Below are 26,011 nucleotides of genomic sequence, written 5' to 3'. Positions count from 1 at the left end.
CCCACTGAGTTGCTTAGTGCCTCACTGATGCTGTAGCTGGCTTTGAACTCACTATCCTCCTGCCTCAACCTCCCAAGCCACTGGAATTACAGGCATGCACCACCATACCTGGCTTCTTAGAGGATTTTTTTTTAAAAATATATTTTTAGTTGTAGATGGACATACAATATCTTTGTTTATTAATTTATTTTTTGATGTGGTGCTGAAGATCAAACCAGTGCTTCACACATGCTAGGCAAGCGCTCTGCCACTGAGCTACAGCCCTAGGCCTGTCGGAGATTTTTTGATGACAAGAAATAAAAGGTTTGTTTTGACTCCCAAAACGTGAAAAAGGAAGAGCTGGAAATAGGGCAGATATATTTGGTTTCCTTTTTAAAGATTTTCTTCTTCATTCTGGTTAAATATGAAGGAAAAGGTGAGATATGGTAGGTAATAAAGATGCCAAAACTGTGGGCATTAATAATAGTTTAAATAATAAAGATCTTGAAAGTACAAACAGTGTTGTTGGTCTGATAAATATATTTATATCATGCACGTATGCATATACATATATTGTAGACACAGAGACAAACAACCAACCACAACAACAAAGGATCATCAGGCTCTAGATACTTCTTTCCCCTGTATCTTGTAAAGTTTGAGGAAACTCAGAAAACTGAGGACTCAATGTTTAGATGAATTACCTAAATGAAAATTTCTGGGTCAAGAGAATAATAAAGGAAACTGGCAAAAGTACCCTTTAATTACAAGTTCTTTTTCATCTCAGTCTAACATATTGATTTTTGTGTTATACTGGGTCTATGTTGTGTTTGTTTTATTTCTACTAAGTGTATTGAGGGCAGGGATGATCATTCTTCCAAGTTTTGTGTTAACCCTACTACAGGTGTCAGTTCTCTGTACACTCTAGGTAACCAGTGAATTTTATCCCTGAGAAACAATTACCTATTTCTGGGATTGATAACAAGATCTCATAAAATTAAAGATGACAATTAAACCTGTTGTTTGAAGTCCTGAACTTTCTAGGTCAATCTTGAAAAAGGAAACTGCATGACTGCCTCAGCAATATTTATAGGCAAATTATGTTTAAGTGACTGGGTCAGTTGGAAATTAAATGCGTACTATGGCTTTAGAGCAGTAACACACAAAAACTGTAGCTCTGTACTCTCAGCTAGCCCCCGATTTGTCACCTGGGATGCTTATTAAAAACTTAAAATGTTTAGTCTTACTCAAATCCTGATCAAAACATATGGGGGTTATATAGGTACCCGTATTCGAACAAGAGCTCCAGATGGTTTTGATGTGCACTTTTAAGAAGTACTGTAGTTTGTAATTTGAGAGGGTGAGGCATATCTGGTAATTCTATGGGGAAATGGAAAATAGCAAGCAAAGTGAAATGCCCATTATCAGCAGGAAGAGGAAGTTAGTCCACCATTATGCACCAGGGAACTGGAAGAATACTTGACATTTATTTCGTTTGGTGATATATTCTTGACAGTTTGTCCTGGCTTATGTGTAGTTTCGTCTGTCCCTTTTGAAGTCCTGAGACAGTTCGCTGGAATATTATTTTTATCAGTATAATTTCTTGAATCTCTTGGGAAAGGCGTTTGTAGGATTGGCTTATTCACAACGATCAGGGCCATTAAGATGTCACAGTGCTGCAGTGACTTTTTCTTATCAGTTCTGAGTTCTTTTGCCATTACATGGTCGTGGAAATGGAAGGCGTAACGTGAAAACCCTGCATCGTTCTGATTATTTCATTAGCGGGCGGGAGTGGGGATCTTGACGCAATGAGAGGCAAGATAAACGGATGAGAAACATTAGCTCAGGCTTCCAGAAGAAGGAATGCCTTCAGTCAGAGTGTTAAGGTCTCTCTGTAAAGGAAGAGCAATGAAGTCCAAAGATAAGTCTCTTTAAAGGGAATCTGGCAAACGATCTCAAGGGAACTGTCAACCTGGGGTGGAGTCCGCCGAAGCAGGTGTGGGCGTGGGCCGGTTCTGCATCTCTCCGCAATTACGCACAGGCTCATTGGAAACACACTCGACAGCACTGCCAGCAAGTCGGAGAGCATCGGCAACCGGCAAGGAGCCGTTAGCCGCCTCCGCGCCCCCTCAGCACCCTTCCTTTACAGCTGGAGCCCGCTCTGCTCCGCCTTTTCGGCTGACGTCCCGGGCGAGCGGGGGCGGGCATGTGGGTGGGCCGAGCCGTCTGCCGCCTGCGATTCGGCCGGCTCAGCCACACCACCGCGTGCCCCCGCTCCTCCCGCCCCTCCGGGCGCGTCTTTTCCGGGCTCGAGCCGCGCCCCGCCCCCGCCGGCTGTCCGGGTGCGCGCGCCGCTGCTGCGGCTTTTTCTCTGGCCTCCGCGGCGCGCCCCTCCTTGCCTTAGTGCTCGCGGGCACGCGGCTCCCTTTCGTAAGCTTTCCGAGGGCTAGGCGCCGGCCGGCTGCGAAGACGTGGAAGGCAGCGCCTTGGGTGAGTAACCCCTGATAACAAGGCTGCGGCCCCGGCACTCCTGCCTTTTGGTGTCTGGGCTCCAGCTCCCTGGGGTTAGCATAGCTCACCTGAGCCAGGAGGAGGCTAGGTGGATATTCCTTTTCCCCGAATCCGCTCGCTTTCTTCCCGAGCCTGGCCAGTCTACCCTCCCGCCTCTCCTGAGGCCAGGAAGATTCCTGAGGTCACTATCTTCTCCTTTGGTAGAGGCTGCGGTCCTCGAGAATTGGCTTGCCTCTTTTTGCCGCTCATCGTGACCCAAGGCCAGAAGTCATCGTCCTGATAGGAGTATGAGTCTTTGCCATGACCCTTTTGAGAGGAGCACATCAACTGCTTGCTAGACCTCCAAACGACCTTTAGGGCGCCCCTAGACCTCAGCTCCATTTTGTCCCCTCCCAGTCACTCTCTAACTGAGAGCCAGGGGTCCTTCTGGCTACAGAAGCATCCGCCCTCTCGAATTTGAGAGATGCCGATATCCTGTTAATATCCATACCTTTAAAAGGTGATGCTAGAAAACAGATGGATTCCAGCAAAGCATGCTTTCCCCCACCCCCAACCCCGTCCTTTATATCTACATCCCTGCCTTCACTTGCTACTGTGTATTTAGTATTAGCTTTATTCACTTCCTCTTCCTCTCATTTGAGTACCCAAAAGAACTGTGGCTGAAGTCTATAGACACAGAAAAACCTAGGAGAATATGATTCATTGCCTAAACCCATCAAGCGGTTACATATTTGAAATAAGACGTCATTTCTCTTTTTACTCCAGCATCTCCTCCTTCAATGGCATTTTTTTTCACCCTCTTTTGAAATTAACTTGTTTTATTCGCTATTTTCACCTTTAAAAAAAGTCCATCCTCACTCTGAGAAATGATGGTGAAATGCAGAATAAGTGTAAAATAACACTGAAATGAACCCCATTGAAAAACTAAGCAGTTTGATTTGTTGGTTAATTGTTTAATCAACTGCTCAGTTTCCTCTTATGCAAAAATAAGGATGTTGGTGTAGAGCATAACTAAGTTTCCTTCTAGTGTTTTTATTCTTGTACCTCTAAATTAGTGCTTATTAACATGTTGCTGCATAACGGAGATTTAACCCGAGAAACTTTTCCATCATTGTTTGTAACTTGAGTTTTTCTTTTATTTTGCTTCTAACAACAGTATTAAATGTTCTTGAGATATAACACAGCAAGTGTACTGCCAATAAGCATTCCAATCAAGATTTTAATGATGTAAGGTCTGTTCCTTAAATTGTAAAATAACTCATCTTTTCAGTTGAGTTAAAAGCTTAGACATGTGAGATTCCTGTTACAATTAACACTCTCTGCCACTTAGGTGACAGATGAAACATTGAAATGTCAGTACACTTCCATCTTAGACTAGAGTGCCTTATCAGACCATAAGTAATTTGACACCTAAAAAAATCCATGGAAAGTGTAATGCAACAATTAACTTTGAGTACATTCAGTTTTGTGTATGTGTGTGTGTCTCTGTGTGTTTTGGAAAACCCCTATTTGAAAAAAAAAAAACCCCACAAATGATTTAGATTAAGTTTTTGTTTGAGTGTTTGGGTCAGAGATGAGATGGGTGGACAAAGAAGAGTCTTGCCCAATTTAGTGAGAAGAAAAGGAATTGGGACTCTGGAGAGGCTCAGGTACTACTTCCAGCTCTACTTATATTTGTAACCTTGAACAAGTCATTTTACCTTTCCTGGTTTTCACATTTAAAGTGTCTTCAGACAGTTGATAGAATAATCTGGAAGTTCCTCAATTTGAATTCTGTACTCATACTCAACAGATATGATGAATATGTGTGTGTGTGATGCACTTTACATTGAGGCTTTGTCATAAATCCTGATATATCATTTGCTATTTAGAGTGTTTTCCTCAAAGGTCTGCATATGCTAGCTTCAATTTAAATATACTTAATTCTTAATTCATTGTAACTTAGTGACTTCCTTACTATATGTGGAAGTCTATAAATTGGGAAGCATTTTACAAAAGTCAGACATATTGTTAACTTCTGTTTGTAAATGAAAGGTATACACACACACACACACACCACACCACACTGGTTTTTAGACTTCCATTGCTTTTAGAAATTTGTAAGGAAATGTGTACATACTGCCTTATAATTGTTATTGGCTAAGAACTTTAAAAGAATATGCAAACATCTCATTCATTGTGTTTATTCACTCAATTATCTTGTTCCCTCATCTGTCACTTATTTTGTGCCAGGCCCTCAAAATATTATGGTTATGAAGACAGCCTCTACTTTTTAGTATGTAGTCTGGGATGGTGGTGGGGTTGTGAAGAGACGGATGTATGTGCATTTAATTGTTATTAAAAGTGGCAGCGAGGGCTAAGGATATAGCTCAGTGGTAGAGCACTTGCCTAGCATGTGTGAGGCCCTGGGTTTGATCTCCAGTACCACAAACAACAACAACAAAACACAAGAACCAAACCAGAGACATAAACAAAATCCTGGGGGAAGTTAAGGTTCCATAAGGGAGGAGATGATTGTATTAACTATAGCCTATAGACTATTCAGAATTACTTTTGTTTCCTTCATTGACTTTCAATTGCTGAGCCCTTAGCAAAAAAGACTTGTCTTACATATTCTTTTTTTCTTGACTTTGAATTTTGACATAGTTGTAGATTGTCTCATATATATAATATAGTTATGCATGATGTTACCATTGGGGATACATATAATATATATAATGGTAACATCATGCACAACTATATTATAACATCACAACCAAGAAATTGAAATAGATACAATCTGGCCATTTTATTCAGATTTCACCAGTGGGTTTTTTTCTTTCTTTCTTTTTTTTTTTTTTTTTTTTGGTGGTGGTACTGGGGATTGAACCCAGGGATGCTATACCATTGAGTTCACAGCCCTCTTTATTTTATTTATTTATTTTAAGACAAGGTCTCACTGAGTTGCCCGGGTTGGCCTGGAACTTGTAATCCTCCAGTCTCAGCCTCTGGGATTACAGGTGTGTGTCACTGAGCCCAGCTGATTTCACCAGTTTTAACATGAACTCTTTTGTAGATTGGTATGATCACCAGAGGCAAACTACAGACATCTCCCTACCTCCCTGGCCACTTAGGAATCATTGATCTGTTTTCCACATCTGTTGTCTTGTCATTTTAAGAATGCTAAATAAATGGAATCACACAGTATGTAACCATTTGAAACAAACTTTTTTTTCTACTTGGCATAATTTCCTCGAGATTCATGTAGAGAATGTATCCTTTATCAATATTTTGTTCCTTTCATTGCTGAGTAGTATTCCCTAGTACTGATGTGTGTTTATAATCATTCTCTTCTCAAAAGATATCTGCTGTTTCTGGGATATTTTTGGGGGTGTGTGGCTATTTTAAATAAAGTTCCTATGAAATACTACATACAGATTTTTCTATGACCATTAATTTCCCTTTCTTTGGTTTAATTGCCCAAAAGAACAATTGCTGGGTTGTTTGATAGTTGCATATTTAGTTTTCTAAGGAACTGTCAAACTGTTTTCTACAGTGGCTGTATGATTTTTTTACATCCTCATTAACAATGTATGAGTGTTCCTCATCCTTGCCAGCATTTGGCATTGTCACTGTTTTTTAAGTTAGCCATTCCAATGGGTTTATAAAATATCTTCCCATAATTTTAGTTTGTGATTTTTGAATAGCTAATCATGTTGAATGTCTTTTCACTTGCTCATTTGCCATCTCTAGGTCCCCTTTAGTGAAATGTCCATTCATGCCTTTTGTTCATTTTCTATTTGAATTTTTTAACTATTGAGTTTCGAGAGTTCTTTATATATTTTAAATACTAATCCTTTAGATATGTGGTTTGAAAGTATGTTCTTTTAATTTGTAGCTTGTCTTTCCAACCTCTTCACAGAGATGTTTCCAGAACAAAGGCTTAAGTTTGGATGAGGTCCAGTTTATTAATTTTTCCTTTTATGGACTAAGCTTTTGGTGTCAAGGGATCTTACATACTTTTCTTATTTAATTTTATTTCCCACTGTATAATATCAATTATTCTGTAAGCAATGTGAGCATTTTCTCTTTCAGTAATCCTAGAGCTCAAATATATTTTGTTTAAAAGTGGCCTTGAATTTAGTATGTGAATAGTCACAAATGCTTTTACTTTATTAAAATGACTCCCATCCTTTTGTACCTTAAACATATGACATCTACTTCACCAGGCTGTCACATACAACATAAAAAAATGTGTATTTTAAAATAAACAGACACATGATGTGTCAAGAAGTTTTTTGGTTTCACTTTCTAAATTAAAAGTATTTTGGCAAAACTGTAAGTTTTCTCATCAAAGATTTTGATAAGTAACCCAAGGAACAAATTTTTGTGTTCTCAATTAAACATACTTTGAAAGTCTGCTTCTGCATTTTGAGTACTCATGAATCATAACCATATATTGGGGAGCTTTTCTCATTGTTATTAGAATAATGAATAAAAGATTATTGAATCTGGCTGGTCAAACTCTATATTTTCCTTTTACAGTTGCACTTAGCATTCATTTTAATTGTTTTTAAAATAAATTTTAGGGCTGGGGTTGTAGCTCAGTGGTAGAGTGCTTGCCTAGAACATGTGTGGTACTGGGTTTGATCCTCAGCACTACATAAAAATAAATAAATAAAATAAAGATATTGTGTCCAACTATAACTAAAAAATAATATATAAAAAAATTTAAAAGCCCCAAAAGGTCTGGGGATGTGGCTCAGTGGGAAATCACCTCTGGATTCAGTCCTTAGTATAAAAACATAAAGATATGTACTCATAAGAGCTTATATAAAGAGTTAGTGATTAATTATGAGAATATTGATTTCTGCAAAGTGGTATGAAATTATCACTTGTCCCTTCACTGTTATCATATTTGCTCAATTATGTTTGCAGCTAGTGTAATATATTCCTGTTTGAAGAAGATCAACATTGGTTTAAAGTAGATACCAGGAAAATGCTCCCTGTGGCGCCAGTCCTACCCATTACCTGTTTTAGTAAATAAACTCTGCTGGAATGCAGCCACATCCATTCATTTAAGTATTGTCAAGCTGTATTCACAATATAACATCAGAGTTAAAACAGGACCTATGGCCTGATAAACTTATTTACTCTCTGGACCTTTGTAGAAAAAGTTTGATCCCAGAGATAAATCAACCTTATAAATTATCATTTTCCTATGTTATCAAGGAAATTTAACAGACTTTGCCTTGAATTTTTGAACTCTTTGTTTACATTTTCAGGGGCTATTGTGATTCAGAAAACTGTATTTGTTTTCTTGACAAAGTTAGCGGTCTTAGTAAGGCATGCATAGAGAGTTGGAAAGGTTGATTTTGTTGTTATTGTTGAAGTGTTAGTTATTTTAATGTGAATGTAAATTTACAGGTATGGCAACTAGAGGTCTATGCAATCATCATGTGAGTAATCTTAATTGTGAGTAATCTTAATTGTGAGTCACAGTGATTGGTAATTAGTAAGCCAGGCAGGGCAGCACGTTTGCTCCTGAAATTGCTACGTGATCTTTAAAGATATAGTAGTATGAAGCTATCAAACTGAACTTTGTCTATTGTCTACTATTTTGTTTGCCTGGCTTCCTTCTTTTGTAAGTTAAGTTGACACTTTAGTTCTTTTAAATGCTCAGTGTTGTTGAAAATGGAAATGGATTTAAGATCCTTGCTTATATATTCAGAAGGAAATGGATACCCACCTCTTATCATACAAAGAAATTAAGATATATTTTAAAATATAAGTACATATTTTTAATACTTTTGGAAAGTATGACATCTTAGAAAGTTGAAAAAGTAAATGTGAGACTAGAGAGAAATAGCTTCCACATATGCAATAGAAACTTTAATTGACTTCCACTTACCTGAATCACCTCATTAAATGAGGATGTTCAATTTCCTATCACTGAAACTTTGCTATTAATAGGTTAATTTGTAGCATTCTAGTGTGTTTGTATACCAAGATGTTTTTATTATTTAACCTGTATAGTTTGGTTGTACATGTTTTTTTTTAAACAGGTAATTTGTTTAATATTTTGTAACCTGGTCAAACACAAGTTGGGTGATTTGGAGCTCTTACTGAAAATTTGCAGATGAAGTAGTACAATGCTGGGGTTTGCATCTTATATTGGGGTGGGGGATAGTGTTGGGGAGTGGGTAGATACTGAAGAAAACACAATTCTGTTATATAAGCTTCATTATATTGAAACAATTGAGTGTTTTAAGAAGAGTTGGAAACAAGTTGCTAAGGGGAAATACTAACTAGGTATGGCTAGGACAACTATAATATATGTGTGTAAAATTAATGTAGAAATCAAAACAGTTTTACACTCACATTGTTTTGTAAGTATCTTTTAAATTATTTGAAGTTTTGTCCCAAGAATTCAGTTTAAAGTTCTATACAATCAGTGGGCCTGGAGTTAAAGACAAAAGTCTTGGCCTCTTGGCCCTATATCAAAATGTTGGTGAATGATTGTACATTTACCACTGATAAAATAAAATGTGTGTCATGCATATTTAAAAATAATTTTCACCCAAATTTAACTTTTTAATTAACTGTCAAGTGTTCTAAATCACATTAGATAAAGGGCCTCTGTTATATAATATGCATGATATATAAGGAGCTCCTATGGATAAGTAAGACAGGCACTCATTTAAAATGTTGCAGAGGAATATAAGTTGGAATTTCTCAGAAAAAGTAAATAAAATGATGAATAAAAAAGAAATGATGCTCAAATTCACTCTGATAATTAGGGAAATGTGGGTTGGGGTTGTAGCGCGATGGTAGAGTCCTTGCCTTGAATGTTGAAGGCACTGAGTTCGATCCTTAGCACCACATAAAAATAAAATAAAGGTATTGTGTCTATCTACAACTAAAAAATATTTTTAAAAATATGGAAATGTAAACCATTTTTCACCAACTACATTAGAAAAAACTGAACATAACTACTTTTAGCAAATGAGCACACTCGTACACTGTACAGGTCTTTGAGAAATAATAATCTAATCCTCTCATTTTAAAATGTACATATATTTTGATCCAGCAATTCTAGGGAATATCTCCACATGTATATAAAGCTATATAAGGTTTCACTACAGTGAAAACTTGGCAGAAACTTAAATATCCATCAGTAGGGGAATGATTTAAATAATAGGTTGTACTGTAGAATATCATAGAGCAATTAAAGGAAAACATAAAGAGACCTATTCGAACTGACATAGGAGTTCTAGAGAATGTTGTTAAGTAGGAGATGAGGTGTACAGTTGTATACCATAATTCCACTTATCTAAAAACAAATAAACCCTTATCATTGGTACAGATAACAAAAAAGGTCTGATTGATATCACACCAGGAGTAACTACCCCTAGAGGAAAAAGGAGTGCTGTTAGAGGAAGGCTACATTTTACCCTATAAAATTGTATAGTGTTTTTTTTTTTTTTTTTTTTTTTTTTTTTTGTGACGCTTGTGATTTTACTCACAGTGCTTGCATGCAAAGCAAGCACTCTACCAACTGAGCTATATCCCCAACCCCTCTATAGTGTTTTTAAAACAATTTATAATTTATTTTTATTAGTAATTTTGAAGATTAATATATGAAACATTGGCACACTGAAGGGTAATTTCAATATGATTTCTTTATTATGTAACAGTACTGTGCTAGAAATGTAATGGCTTGTAGATAAGTGAGCACTCAGGTTTTTTTTTTTTTTTAATATAACTTTAACTTTTTACCCTATACAATTCTAGTGTGTGTGTGTGTGTGTGTGTGTTTTGTTTGTTTGTTTGTTTTGTGGTGCTGGGGACTGAACTCAGGGCCTTGTGCATTCGAGGCAAGCACTCTACCAACTGAACTATATATCCCCAGCTCCTCTATAGTGTTTTTAAAACACATGTATACATGCTTGTAATCACAGGTGCATACACATGTATATCATCTTTCTACAAAAATGGGTTTTCACTATACATACTGATTCATAAACTTGCTTCCTTTAACTTAAAACTATACTGGGAACATTGTTCAGGATCAGTAACTGAATAAATGAAAAAGATGTCTGGTGAGACTATAACAACATTGTACCATGTAAATGTAATGTTTTAGTTAAAATAACCAGTTTCTAGGACAAACTATAATCTTGAAAAAAGTTATGGTCACCAGAAACAAATGGTCAAGGAAGCTTTATGTTCTTGGTGTTGACCAGTTCAAAACAGAACATTTTAAATGTAACTGTGAACATGTCACAGTCATATGTCTCTTAGTGATGGGGATGTTCTGAGAAATGTGTTGTTAGTAGATTTTTTTTGGTCTGATTTTTGTCATTGTGTGTACCTAGGTGGAATAACCCACTGCACACCTACTGAACATAATTATATATGCTATGATTTTATATGACTGGTAGCACAGTAATTTTGTTTACACTAGCATCACCACAAATATGAGTAATGTATTGCACTACAACTTTCATAGGTGATAGGAATTTGCGAACTCCACTGTAATCTTATGGGACTACCATCATATATATCGTGCATCATTGATGGAAACATCATTATACAGTGCTTGCCTGCAATTAAGTTGTAGTTGCTAGTGATGATATATAAGTGAATTGCATTAAAATGTCATTAGGAAGCTTGTATATTTTCATGAATATTTAAAAAACTTAACCCAAATGATTATTTTTGGTAAAAGAAAACCAACAGCTGTGTCTAGTTTTTGGTTAAAGTTACGCATGGCAAAGTTATATTATTTTACAATTTATAAGAGTAAAGAAAATCTAGGTATCTGTAGCAATGTCAGTCATCTTCTGTATATACCTCTAGAAAATGAAGAGCAGAGCTGTGATGGGGAACCAGGATGGATTTGGGCAATTATGTCTGTATACCGCTTTCTCCTATCATTTATAGGCATTTATTAAACATATCCACTGAAGGCTCATAATATCCTCTGGGTTTATGCTGTGGGGTTTAAAGGCAAAAATACATTGTTTTGTGATGAAGACTTTTTGTTCCTTTAATCATTTTTTCCACAAATTCAATTGTGCATTTTATAAAAGGTGTTAATATGATTAAGGATCTGCCTAGCCACTCATATTTTTGTTATGATGATGGAAACAGCCTCTATTTTGCAAGACTATATGCATCTTGGCCTTTTCAGAATTGATTTTATAGCAGGAGTTTTCTCTCAGAGGTGCTACCAAGTTAGCCGACTTTACAGGGGAGTCAGGGTAGAGGTTCCCTATTTCTCAGCTGATTAATGGGAAGGGGATGTGTGATTAGATTATTAAAGAGGTGTTGAAAATGTTAATAGTGGATTCTAGTGGTTGTTAGATGTTAATACAGTGGAAAGGCATGATGAAATACCTGTTTTCTCTTAGGTATTTTGTTTATTACCTTTAATGTGTGCTTAAACTATTAATACTGTAAGAAAGTAATGATAGGTTTTGAAGGACCACTCCCCTGAAGGTACCTGACTGATGTGTCTTCAAAGAAAACCTAAAGAAGTGGGCAGAGCTGCTACTGCTAGGAAGATGGTGATCCTTCACTGTGCTCAGAATATGTTTCTATTTCTCATATGAACTGAAAGCTAAAAAGTTCCTTCAGACAGGAAACAGGAACTTGGTGAATGAGCTTAAAATTCAGTCATGACTTTGAGAAGAGAGCTCACACTAATATTGCATGGAACGAATCCAAGCAAAAGATGCTGTGATCCACATAACCACTGAAGATACCAAGTTGAGAAGTATCCTAAAAGAATAATTGAAAAAGGATAACTTTACTGAAGGATAGAACAGAAGTATTCATAACAATTGTCAGATGAATGTGTTTTAGACAAATAGGGCAGAAAAGAGAAAAGCAAGTATTCCAACAATTTGGAATCACCACTTTCTGAAATTGGTCAAAGGTCAATTACAATGTTATAGGATGTTTTAAAGTCTTTGGTGGAATATTTGGGGTGCAGAAAGTGTCGGGTAGCAAGGCAAGCCCAAAATGGTTTTAGAAGGCATTGGGATCCTCTGCACCTAAACAATTCCTTACTGAGTAAGTTAAGAGTTTCCAAGATGCAAGTTGTTTCCATAACCTGGGAGCTAGAAAAGTCAGGGCTCAGGTGCAACTTTGATGAATTATGCAACCTTTAATTGGGAATCCATGTAGTGCTTATTTCCCCAAATAGTCAGCATTCTCATTCTCATTCAAACACAGGTACATGTTATACATTTTTAAGCAAAATGACTGACCTCTTAAGGATGTTATGCAACTCAAAAATTTCCCTAGAAATTTGTAACCGCTTTACTTAGATTTTAGTTTTAGGTCAGAATTTTTATGTGGAAGCAGGTTCTTTTCATTTAAAAACATAATTACATTGGTTTTTAACATTATCTTGATTTCCAAAAAAATTAAATCTTAAAATATTTGTAGGAGAGAAGCTTTCTTTAGGAAATAGCCCTCAGAGAATTCAGGAGGTTCCTTTTACCCAAGGTTTTCACTTTCCACAGTTTCAGTTACCCACAGTCTTAGTTATCCACAATCAACCAGTCTAAAAATATCAAATAGAAAGTTCCAGCAATAATCAGTTTATAAGTTTTAAATTCTTTGTATTGTAGTATGCTGTGATAATTATTCTATTTTTATCATGATCTCTTCTTTTGCCTAATTTATAATTAAACATTATCAAAGATATGTATGTTTAGGAAAAAAATAGTGTATATGGAGTTTAGTGCTAGCCACAATTTCAGGCATGTGAAGAATGTCTTGGAATGTATCTCCCATGGATTTAGTGGGTACTGTACTTCATTACAAGTGGTATTAAAGTACAGGCTATTTTATAAGAGACAACTAATTATAAAATGAAAATCTTCATGGTGAACGCCCCTGCCTTATTTTGTATTCCTTTTTTGAAATGGAGTTCACCAACATCACTTTTAACAGGTCAGCCATTATCATTGCATTTATTTTGGGAACTTGCTTGGCTAAAAACTGAATGATTGGTAATTCTTAGCCCCAGGATTACAAAATAGTTAGTGGAGTTAAAAAGACACTTACACCAGCCCAGCCAGCTGTCTTGAATCCTAGCTCAGTAGGGGTGTAATAATAAAGTATAAATAAACATAAGTGCTCTATAAAGGTGACAGCTCTGGCACTTGGGAGGAAGAAGTTCCAGTGGTGGGGTAGCTCCCCAATCCCTGTCTTATCCCTGTGGTACTCTGCATTTTTACCACTGTTGTTTGTTTACCTGAAATATTTCTATGGAGTGACTGACCTATATAATTACAATGCTAATAGAAAACTGGGGATTTTTTCCTAACACAGTTTTCAAATACTGATGTTTTTTTCTCCAAAACAAAAACAAAAACAAAACCTCTAACACTAAGGACTATACTTTGTGTAATATGGACAATGTATTTGTCTGCTCACATCTTGTTTCCAATTGTCCTCAACTTGGGAAGGCTGTTGACCACTTTCCTCCCCCACCTTTGTTTGAAGGGTCATCTTTCTCAGGACACTGCCAGCAGGAAACAGGAGGTGGATGCTATATTAGGGCATTACCGAAGATGTAGAGGAAGTAGCATTGAATTTACCGTCTATAGCCAGGGAACTCCTTGAGTTTTGAAAACCAGGAATCTCAAATCCAGCTTGTACTTAAGAGACATATTTAAAAACAAAGGTGTACCTATGGGTTCCTTAAGCTAAGTAATATATTGAGAAGCTCTGCAGTTTTTAATTTGATCAGTTGCCAGTGAACATTAGCAAAATTGATTTAGAACTCTATCATTCTTTATCAAAGGTGGGATTATTGTTATTCAATATGTACATGCTGCTTTAGTGACTTTAATAAGATGGAAGCAATCATTTTGGAGTAACTGACTTTGGTTACACACATTGTTTTTCAACTTACAGTGATTTCTCTAAATTTTGACATCATTCCTAGCTAAGGTAATAAGCATTTAAGGTCTTATTATTTGTCTAGTCTTTTCTAGATAAAACATTTTGTCACAAAATCATGGGAAAACATTTTTTTTTTCCCATTGGGAGAAGTGACCAGGAATTTAAGATGGAAGATTAATTCTTAAACTGTGAACTATGCTGTTGACATCTACCTCCAAAGTTAAGGAAAAATCAATGATATTTGAAAGTTGTAGGGTTACCTATTTGGGTTGGATAAAACTGTTCCGTGGAATGATCTAAATTTTAGGAGTTTGAGTTTTGGCCAAGTTTTTTGGCCACGTCCTGCTACTGCTACATCATTTCCCCCCTGCTTTTACTGGCACTGCCACATTGCTGCTGAAAGATTACCATGTTGACTGGACTTGGCACCAGGCTCTGAACTTCAGTATTGTTCTTTTTTATTTTCAGGCATAGCAGTCCTAGAAACCATAAGATGAGGGTGTTAAAAGCATTTCGATGATACCTTTTCTTATTCTTTTTTAAAAAGTATGGCCTGTAAGATATTCTCACATAACCAACAGAGCTCAAGATGATTTATGGTAGGAGGAAACATTTCAAAACCATCCTCTGTGTTGACCTTGGTCTTGCCTTTGAAGAAGAGTGAGCAGCAGATTGCTTCATATAGATGAAAAAGCAAACTATGTTCTTATCTTTTATTGCTGTTGACATTGGTTACAGATGCTTCAAGAAGTATTGAATTACTGCCTAGTTTAAAGATGATATATTTTAGATTAAATAATCATAGAAATAACTGCAAATGGATACCTTAAAGGCATTATACATTGCCTGTTCAGCAAAAGCTAAATGCATTAGGGATTTATGGGCAATATCTACTAGCAGGAAATATCAACACTTGAAATTGCAGCAGGTTCCTTTACTGACCTTTGTTTGGAGACATGTAACTCCCTTTTCCTTAAATGGTATTTCATTAGATGCGGGGGAAAAAACACTTCTGATCTGCTTGGGGTTTTAGTACTCTAGTACTTCTCTTTTAATCTTTTCTTAGAGTTCTTATTTTTTGCAGTGCTAGGGCTGGATCCCAGGGCCTTGCACATGCTAGGCAGGTGCTCTACCACTGAGCTATAATCCTAGCACTGAGTTCTTATTTTGGCACTGTGCTGAACTGTGCATATATTGAGGTATTTTATGTACTTAGGTACTGAAACCTCCATTGGGTGTGTTCTGTAGTGGAACTGACCTATTCCAAATTTCACATTTGCTGGAATAAAATAATCAGACAAGGGTGTAATAGCTGGCTAGTCTGTAGATAAGATTGATCAGGATCTTTTAGTTTTCTGTTTGTGCCTTTTGACACTGCGTTTTTCTTTCGTCTATTCTTTTAGAATAGAAGGTCCCTTTAGGTCTCTTTTAGAACCTCACTTTCATCCTTTACTCTGCATACTTTTTCATGCCCAAATATTTGAAGAAACTTAGAAAAGAAAATCCACTTTTAGGCAAGCCAGCAAATACCTAAGCAGTAACAGGTATAACTGGATAATCATGGAGGGTAGCTGTTATTACTAAATTTTTAAAAAGCCTATAATTGTCTAGATTGTTATAGGGTTGAGGATTGCCTCCTGGGTGACCTTCATTTCCTATTCTACATATATATTTAGCTTTCTATTCTGTCCATTTTAAATATTGCCTATCAAATAATAAGCTTCATGAGTGTAAACATTGTAATACTCACTGAATATTTCTTGAACAAATGCATGCATATGCACTTATAACTACCCAGAATTTGGAAAAATAGATTTTTAAGAATACTGTGAACCAAATGGATTGTCATTGGTATATTTTGTCCTCTATTCTGTGTGTTATTATGATGGGTAGTCTTCAGCTATGATGTTTATGAAACTTAACCATTTTTTTTCCTGTTTCAATGACTCTACTATGCCCAGTAGGGTAACATCACTTTTGTATTTAGGAAAAGACATATGATGTAATTGTCTTTACAATTTTCTGTTGTAATGATAGGAGGAGTAGTGACTTACTGTCAAAGATTTATTCCACTATATGCCTTTTTTTTAATATAGGGATGACTTAATCAAATTGATTCTTCTAAACTGGATGTGGTGGTGCACACCTGTAATCCCAGCTACTCGGGCTCTTCCAGCTGAGGTAGGAGGATCACAAGTTCAAGACCAACCTCAGCAACTTAGTGAGGCTCTAAGCAACTTAATGAGACCCTGCATCAAAATGAAAACTAAAAAATGCTAGGGAATGGGGCTGGGGTTGTGGCTCAGCAGTAGAGCACTCATTTAGCATGCGTGAGGCACTGGTTTCGACATTGTGTCCACCTATAACTAAAAAATAAATATTAAAAAAATGCTAGGGGTTGGGGATGTGGCTCAAATGGTAGTGCACTTACCTGGCATGCGCGCAGCTCTGGGTTCGATCCTCAGCACCACATAAAAAATAAAAAAATAAAGATGTTGTGTCCACCAAAAAAACTAAAAAAATAAATATTAAAAAAATTCTCTCTCTAAAAAAAAATTAAAAATGCTAGGGATATAGCCCATTGACAAAGCACCTTGAGTTAAATCTCCAGTATAAAAAATATGGATTTTTCAAATTTCTAAAAAAGTTTTTAGTTTATACTTCCATATTTAAAAAATGTGATATTACTAAATGGCTTATTTTTAAATTAACATTTTATTTTAGATTTTTTTCTTTTTTCTTTTTGGTACTAGGGATTTAACCCAGGGGTGCTTAACTACTGAGCCACATTCACAGCCCTTTTTATTATTTTTTATTTTGAGAAAGGGTCTTCTGAGTTGCTTAGGTCCTTGCTAAGTTGCTCAGACTGGTCCCTAACTTGCAATCCTTCTGCCTCAGCTTCCTGAGTTGTTGGGATTACAGGCATGTGCCACCATGCCCATCGTATTTTGTAATAATTTTAGATATACAGAAATGTGTTAAAGATAGTCCAGAGTTCTGATATATAAATTTTACCTATATTCCCTTAATGTTAACTTAATATTGCATAATGTAACTCTGGGACAATACTATTAACTCTAGAATTCTCTTGAATTTTCATATTTTTCTACCAATTTTTTCCTATTCCAGGATTCCAAAGTTTTGTATGTATTAATCTTAGAAAACATATATAGATAAAGTGATAAAAAGCAAACACAGTATTATAATCCTTGTATCAAGACAACTGATATTTTAGTATATATCCTTCTATATTTTTTTTCTTGTGGAGAATATAAATCCATTCCCCTGCAAACTATTTGAACTTCTGTAAAAGTTAGTTTACAAAATGTATTTTGCATACCATTTTTAATTTGCTTTTTTTTAACACAGTATAACAGTTTCTTTGAGGATCCTATTCTCTTTTCACATCCACTGTTTTTATTATGGTTCATTCTCTACCCTTAGATATCGTTTTATGTCAATTTTTTTTTGCTTAGTTAATTCTTGATATCTTTAAGTAAAAGGCCAACCATGCATGTAGGTGTTCTCAACTTTTTCCTTCTTAATAAACCAGAGAAATATGACACGTGCTCCTCAATAAGTGACTTCTCAAAAGGCCAGTGATTTTGAATATGTGTGGTTTTGTGTGTTAGGTTGACCCATTTGAAATTGCTTTTTTTTTTTTTGTATGTAACAGATTTTTTGCTGTTGGCAGTTTCATGTGGTTCATCCTAAAGGTTGAAAAAATTTTCTAGGTTATCCCCTTCTCTCTTTTCTTGGTTCATTGAGAATCATAGTGAGCTACCTTCCAGAAGGCTCCGATAAGTACAACATTCTGCCCTATGTTGATGGTAGACTGAGGGAACTTGAATTCCTGTGAATTATTTCTGCCAATCAAAGTAATGGCAACAGACTTGTGAGCTTTCAACGTAGGTTCTGGGGTACTACTGCCACCCAGTGGCACCCTCTAGACAAGCTCTTGAATGTTTTACTCCACCATATCAACCCCCTCCCCTTTTACATGCTTTTCTGTGATCATGGTCACACTTTCCTTTTCTTCTCAACACCTGTGACACTGGTGCTCAAGGATTTCATTTTGCCTAGCTGATAATATTCAGGGAGATATACTAGCCTTATAATTTTGCTGTGATATCCTTATTTTAATAGATGCTTTGGAATATGGGGCATGAAATAATAAGTGTAAACACACTGAAGAGACTGTTATTTGCTCTGCTTGTGAAGTCATAGTTATTCATAAGCAGAATGGGCATAAAGTTTGTACTTGGTCAGAGTATGGACACTTGTCATGTTTAATGGCAAGCCTCTTGCTGTATGAGAGGAAGCAGTCCTATTTATCTCAAATGTAAAGAAGCATAAACTTTTACTTAGAGTGAAAGATTTAGTTTAAAATCCTTCTTTGGTTTTTTTCTCCATTGTATAATTTATTATTTCATTCCATATTTATTCAAGGAATATTTATTAAGCACCTACTCTGAACCTGTACTGTGTTAGGTACTTTAGTGGTCAAGACACACATGATTTTTCTCTTTGAGAAGTAAAGCCTAGCAAGGGAACAGAAATTTAGAAAAGTTTAAGTGTGGTGCTATAGGGTGCTTTGATCATAAATAGCAGATGTAGCCAACATAAATAGGAGGTCAAGGAAGGCTTAGTACAAATTTCATTTAAACTAAAACCTAAAGGAAGCAAGAAAAAAGGATTAGAGAATGTTCTTGACAGAGTAAAAGGTATGTGCTAGAAGGAGAGGTGAAAGATTAAGGGTGGTGCTTTTGAGAAACTGAAACAAGTTCATAATGGCTAGGGCTATGAGTTTTAACTCTTTTAAACCTTACAAGAGTCCCAGTACATAGTAGTAGTCCCTCCATGTTATAGTTGTGGTAATTTAGGCTAAGAGGTTAACTTGCCCTAGGTCATTCATCTCTAGTAAATGGCACAGCCTGGAATTGAACCCAGGCTACCATATGGACTGCCTCTCAGCTAAGACATGGTGTTGTATTTGAAACCTGAATGGTCACCTCCTTACCATTTGAAGCATAGCTCCTGCTGATCTGTAGTATTTCCCCCCCCAGCCATTTTAAATACAATCTTTCTTAGTATTCTGATTGGTAGGCTGTACTAAAGAAAGACTATTCCAGGAGTTGGAGCTTGCAGTTTCTGGATTAATTTAGAAATAGTTCAGATTTGCTTTGATCTTTTATGTATCTGATTGAGAATCAGATACTTCATTTGATATGCACTCTAAGATTGCTCACCCATATTTTCCAGAAAGTCATAATGGGAAATTATAACTGGTTATATATTTATATATTTTAATTAGCAAAAAATATGTATTCCTTGCAAGTGTAGATTTTTTTGCATGCTAAAGTTAATATGGCAGTATCTTTTTCTCTGATTTCTAAAAAGAAAGGATGAACACAACTTTTTAAATAGAATTATACTCTTTTTAAAAACTCATATAAACCAAAAACCTGTAAATGAAGATATTTTCTTACAGTGAATCTGATTTATTCTGTACTAAATTATACTTTTTTTTTTCTTTTTGATACTAGGAATTGAACCCAGGGGCACTTAACCACTGAGCCACATCTCCAGCTCTTTTTATATTTTATTTTGAGACAGAGTCTTGCTAAGTTGCTTAGGGCCTCACTAAGTTGCTGAGACTGGTTTGAACTTTTGATCCTCCTGCCTCAGCCTCCCAAGCTGCTTAGATTACAGGTGTGTGCCACTGTGCCCAATATAATGTATTATATGTTTTCAAGATTAGGAATTGACTTCAGAAAGTCAATAGTTAAGGTGTTAATCTAGATTTCAGTTGGATTCTAACTGTTCAGTTGTAAATAAACTGTTTAAAATTAATAGTAATTTGATATTGTTGACACATTTGGAATCATGTGTTGGTTGTCTGTGTTTAATGTCATATACCTAGTATTTTCATTTATTTGTCTAACATGTGACTTAGGATTCAAAGAGGAGTTTGTACTTGGAAGTCATACTTTTTTGTCTTGTTCTCTGTGGGAAGAGTTGGGGTACAACTACAATCACTACTAGGATATTTCTGCAAAAGAGAGGGTCTTTGATAATTCTTTTGGACAACAGGTGTAAACCAGCATTTGGCAAGCTGGGAAATGTGATCACTTTCATTTAAACCAGTTCATCCAGAGATTAAGTTTGTTTTACTTCAGAAGCACTGGCTCAATGCAGTTGAGTTAACCATCATCCACAGAGCAATTTCCCTTTACTTTGGAGTAAAAGCATTAATTTTTTTGAATCTAATTTTTAAATTTTTTTAAATTTAAAAGCAATAAGTTTTAAATAAAGATATTATTGTATATTGTAGTGAAATTATATATATATATATATATATATAAACTCTATTCTTTTTTTTTAAAGGGGGGGAGAGAGAGAAAGAGAATATTTTTTATATTTATTTTTCAGTTTTTGTTGGACACAACATTTTTTTTTTTAAAGAGAGAGTGGAGAGAGAGAGAGAGTGAGAGAGAATTTTTTTTTTTAGTATTTATTTTTTAGTTTTTCAGCAGGCACAACATCTTTGTTTGTATGTGGTGCTGAGGATCCAACCCGGGCCGCACGCATGCCAGGCGAGCGCGCTACCGCCTGAGCCACATCCCCAGCCCACAACATCTTTATTTTATTTTATGTGATGCTGAGGATCGAACCCAGCGCCCTGCACATGCCACGTGAGCGCGTTACAGCTTGAGCCACATCTTCAGCCCTGTATTCTTTTTAATGATACTTAGTGTTGTGAAATCCATGTTGCTAGGCCCTGTTGAAGCTATTGCAGGACACATTCATAAATGTGTAGGCCTTACAAGAAATAAGATTACTTAATGATAACTTTACTGTTTCTCAAAACATTTTGAAATGAAAATGTTGAGAAAAAGAAATGATTCAGCCTTTTCTCCATTCCCCTTCATTATGAAGTCAGCTGTTATACATTTGTAATGTGATATCATAGTTGATTAGAATTTCTGAAGGAAGACCATCTTAGGTAAGATGATATCCTCTGAAGTTTTGAGTTTTTGTTCCCAGAGACCATGTTGTAAACAAGAAAGGAGTGACAGAGTTCACTTCTAAATCTCCTCCTTTCATAGACCCTCTGATCATCAATGTGGAAAGCAACAGTCTGGTTATAACTATGACAGGCATTTAAGGAGTTATACTTATTTGGTCCTTTTTGCTTGAGATACCTTCTCTAGGGTTAGGCTTCATACCCTGTAGGAGACTAATTCTGGTCAGCTGAAAACTTTTTCATTATGAGATAAAAGCATGTGAGTATAATGTGGCAGAATCTATTTAATCTTATACCAATATCATCCTCCATTTGACTTCCTGTTTGTTTGAATAGGATAAGCGAAATTTTTATCTTTCAGAAATTATAATTTTATCTACGTGTGGAACCCTTCATGATTCATGATTGTCTGGCTTTTTGATATTGCCCATCTCTTACTAATACTTATTAATATTTGTTAGTCACATTTTGTTATAGGAGACAGCAAGGGTGCTTAGCCTTCAGAATCATTTAACTTTGTAGTTATATTAGAAAAAATATCATCATTTTATTTAGCTGAGTCTAGTTTAAAAACTAAGTAATCTACTTTCCTCAGTACAGCTAAAGTCAACTTTTGGTGTCACTTTACCTCCAGAGTAGGGCCAAACATCTTTTGAGCCATATTCATGGTCACTTATTAACATACACATACATATACTAGAAGAGATTGAAAACCTGATGCTATATTTTTTACTTTTTATTAATTGATGAAACTAACATTTTTGTAGAAGTTTTTAAAAATGTAGAACAAATATAAACTAAAAGTCACCTATAATTCTACAACTCATAGACATTTTGAATTATAGCCGATATAAATCTGAGAAAATTGATTTTGTATCTTCAGTTTCATTTTAAATAAATTTCACTTCATGTATCTTCCATGTTTTCTCATATCCTTAAATAATCGTTGATAATGGTGCATCATTATCTTGCCAATCTCCTTTTGGGGATTTGAGATTGCTCCTAATTTTCCTGTTATCTATACCACAGTGATTATTATTCCCTATGTTTTTTGTGTGTCTCGTTATTTCCTGAGGATATTCCTAGAAGTAGGAAGTGAAATTAGCAGGTTATGACTTAAAAAGCTCTTAACACATATTGCTTTCTATAAAACAATTACCAATTCCCACTCTGTCAACACTATTATATAAAGTTCCTTTTTATGTACTTTTGACAGGACCGAGTAATTTATTTATTTACTTATTTATTTTTAAAGGGGGGGGGGGGAGAGAGAGAGAGAGAGAGAGAGAGAGAGAGAGAGAGAGAGAGAGAGAGAGAAAGAGAATTTTTTAATAGTTATTTTTCAGTTTTTGGTGGATACAACATCTTTATTTTTATGTGGTGCTGAGGATTGAACCCAGTGCCCCGCACATGCCAGGCGAGTGTACTACTGTTTGAGCCACATCCCCAGCCCGAGTAATTTATTTTTAATTGGCAATAGTTCTGATGGAACCTCAGTGCATTCCTTTGTGTGTGTGTGTGTGTGTGTGTGTGTGTGTGTGTGTGTGCTGGCTATCGAACCCACGGCCTTGTGCATGCAAGGCAAGCACTCTACCAACTGAACTATATTCCCAGCCCATGCTGTTTTAGTAAATAAAATTGTTCATGGCAGAAATAAAAAGTAGAGATGTAATATTTCGCATAATAGAACTGTAAGGAACTTTCAGCCCTAGGTAATAGTTTGAGAATCATTGAATCAGGTTATGTTTTAATTCTAGGAGTCTATGTTTCTAAAAATATATATTTTTCCTTTTTTTGTATAATTTATAGGGGAAAATGTGATTTTTTTCCCCCAAAAGTTATTATGCCATGAATATTTGCCGCTCATTATACTCATCATTTCTGTGTATATACTTATTAATATTCATGTTTTATGACTTTTAAGAACAAAGCATAACTTCTGGCTAAAAATATACAAATTCTGTGGGAAGTCATGATTGTTATAGGAATTCTTCCTGGTCAAGATCACTAAAGTGGCAAGCACTTCCTTAAAGTATTATTCAGGTCTCTAATATTTTAATGAAAGCCATGGAAATTCAGATTTACTTGTATCAACACACTTCCCGAATAAACTTGAAAGGGAGAGATTTGGTAAGTTTAGTGTTTAACATTATGCATTTTATTTGTCAAGAATATTTAAAAATCACTATTATAAGTTTCCTGATCCCCTGAGTCAAAAATTATCACTGTGGAAGCAATTTTCGTCTATTGAAATTTTTTCTCCTAGTTGTTGTTTCGAATAGTCAAATTATGTCTTAGATAGACCTTAAAAACATGACTTATTGATGTTAATGACATCATTACTTCACTTTTATGCTTATTTTGGCTCTGAAACTCTATTAGTTTGTTAGTTAAACTTTGTTAGGAAGTAGTGGAATTTGTCTGCATGCTGTTTATTTTCCCATCCCAGGTGAAGTTTGGCACTCAATAGTAGACACTTAATAGGTCTATGTCTATCTCTATACTAATTATTGGAGAAGTTATGTAACAAAATGAGTGCTAATGGAATTATTTGCTAGGGTTGAATGTTTTGGCATTCAAATTAGACTGTCATTGAGCTTAGATGAAAACATGGGTCTAATATATAAACAAGCATTGCTTCAAAACTGGCAAAGAGAAACTATCAGTACTGCAGATTTAACTATGCAAAGAAATATTGCCTTTTTTCTAGACTTGTACTTACTTACATGTACTCACATTACTGTCCTTCTAGTGCTCAAAAGATTAATATGTAGATTTTTGAGTAGAAGTAAGGATTTTGCTTGTCTACAATAGATTATCATTATTCTAAAATATGTGGTAGCTTTTTGTCAACAATATAACTGTACTTACAAAAAGTTTCCAAAAATATCTATTGATTTGAAAACCTGAAAAATATTCTAGCTTAAAAAGTTACAAACAAATGAAGTGAAAGGTAGATATGAACTGTGATAAAACAAATGGCTTAAACCAGCTGTATATTCTGACCAGTGTTATTTGTTCCATGAAACATTTGATACTATTTACAAGAAAAAATGGGTATAGAGTGTAGTAAGCCATTGTTGTAAATTGTGGCCGCCATTAGAAGATGGCGCCGGCTTCCACTGTGGCCTGTGATAAATCAAATTCCTTTGTGGAGAGTTGGCACGCTATCTCTTGCCACCCTATAAGAAAGACCCACGCGGCAGCTTAAGATTGGTACGTGGGAGGCTTTATTAGGCTGTGCTTGGGCCCTCAGAGGAGAAAGAAAGAAGAAAGAAAGGGAGTCACTAAAAGAGACTTAAATCAAGGCCTGAATAAACTGCTGAAAGAAGATTCCTGAGTTGCGTCTTCCTTGCGGGCAAGGGGTCGCGACAATAGAGATAATAAGACACAGTCATCCCCCCAAATGAACTTATAGTTTTAGATAAGCGATTAAGAGAAAGTCATAATACAAGGTAATATAATTCAATTTAAGAACTAATTAGAGTCATTAGGAGTTCAAAGAAGGTCAGAAATTTTAGCTTAAGGTATTAGTGAAGGTATCCCAGAAAAGATGGATTTTAAGCAGAATTCTGGCTTAAAAAAAGGGCATGAAGAAAGAGAACTTCAAAGAATGTGAATATGACATAGTTTTAAAGGCAATAAATGGTTTCTTTAGGGTAGAGTATAGCAAAGTAGATATTTTTGTCTATTAAAATAATAAAAATATTTCATAGTAAAATAGTCAGTGGTACTGATGGGAGTATAAATAGATACAACCTTTCTGCAAAGTAATTTCTGGTATATATCAATAGACTTTCCTCATACCTTCACCTTACCACCCACATCCCATAAAAAATCTTTAACCTGGTAATCATATATTCAGAAAATACGAGAGAATAATTTTATAACTTGAAGTTAGTATATGACCCAGAAGCTATAAAGGAGTTACGTTTTACTACTTAAAACATACTAAGCTTTATTTGTCCTAAAGAAACATCCAAAATGAAGAGAAAAGCTATGCTGGGAAAATATTTGCAGTATTTAAAAGGGCTTATTTCCTTTATATACAAAGTGCTCTTAATGAATCAACAAAGCAACGAATAATTAAATGGGAAAATTGGCAAAGGTCTTGAGCAAGATCCTAATATGAGAAATTTAGATATAGTGAAATATTTTGGGATAGTCATTGAATAAAAGTGAAAAATTTAAAAAAATGTATTAGGCATCGAACATGCTGTTTAATCCAGTGTTGGAGCAGATGTGAGGAAATATGCACATTAATATGCTGCTGGCAGTAATGTAAAATTGTGTATTCTTTTTCTGAGAACAGTTTTTCATTTTTGAAATAAAGTTTAGATTTTTACTAGAGTTTTTAAAATAGCACACCATTTCTCTGACCCTTCACTCACCTTCCTCTAATCTATACATTTTATGTAATCATACTATCCTACTGTTAATGTTGTACAATACTATTAATTTAACTACAGATTTTGTTCAAGTCCCACCAGTGTTTACATTCATGTCCCTTTTCAGTTCCAGTATCTAGTCCAGGGTCCCATCTTGCATTATTTGTCTCCCTAGTCTCCTTTAGTCCATGATAGTTCCTCA

At 35.5% G+C, this 26,011-nt stretch overlaps 1 protein-coding gene across 4 annotated transcripts in view; it reads left to right on the top strand.

Moving 5' to 3' along the window:
* Window positions 1-2,335: 2,335 nt before the first annotated feature.
* Window positions 2,336-26,011, top strand: part of Acsl4 (acyl-CoA synthetase long chain family member 4) — an 81,449-nt gene continuing 57,773 nt past the window's right edge. For 2 of the 4 annotated variants that reach the window (XR_013154644.1, XM_077106908.1), the window contains exon 1: window positions 2,336-2,469. The gene's annotated coding sequence lies outside the window, so the exon portion shown is untranslated. The remainder of the gene's footprint in view (window positions 2,470-26,011) is intronic. The other 2 variants (XM_077106910.1, XM_077106909.1) reach the window with 1 other exon arrangement.

This window comes from Callospermophilus lateralis, chromosome X (genome assembly GCF_048772815.1).
Source record: "Callospermophilus lateralis isolate mCalLat2 chromosome X, mCalLat2.hap1, whole genome shotgun sequence".
Lineage (NCBI taxonomy): Eukaryota > Metazoa > Chordata > Mammalia > Rodentia > Sciuridae > Callospermophilus > Callospermophilus lateralis.
Note: the sequence above shows the minus strand (reverse complement) of the source record. Positions and strands in the feature narration are given on the sequence as shown.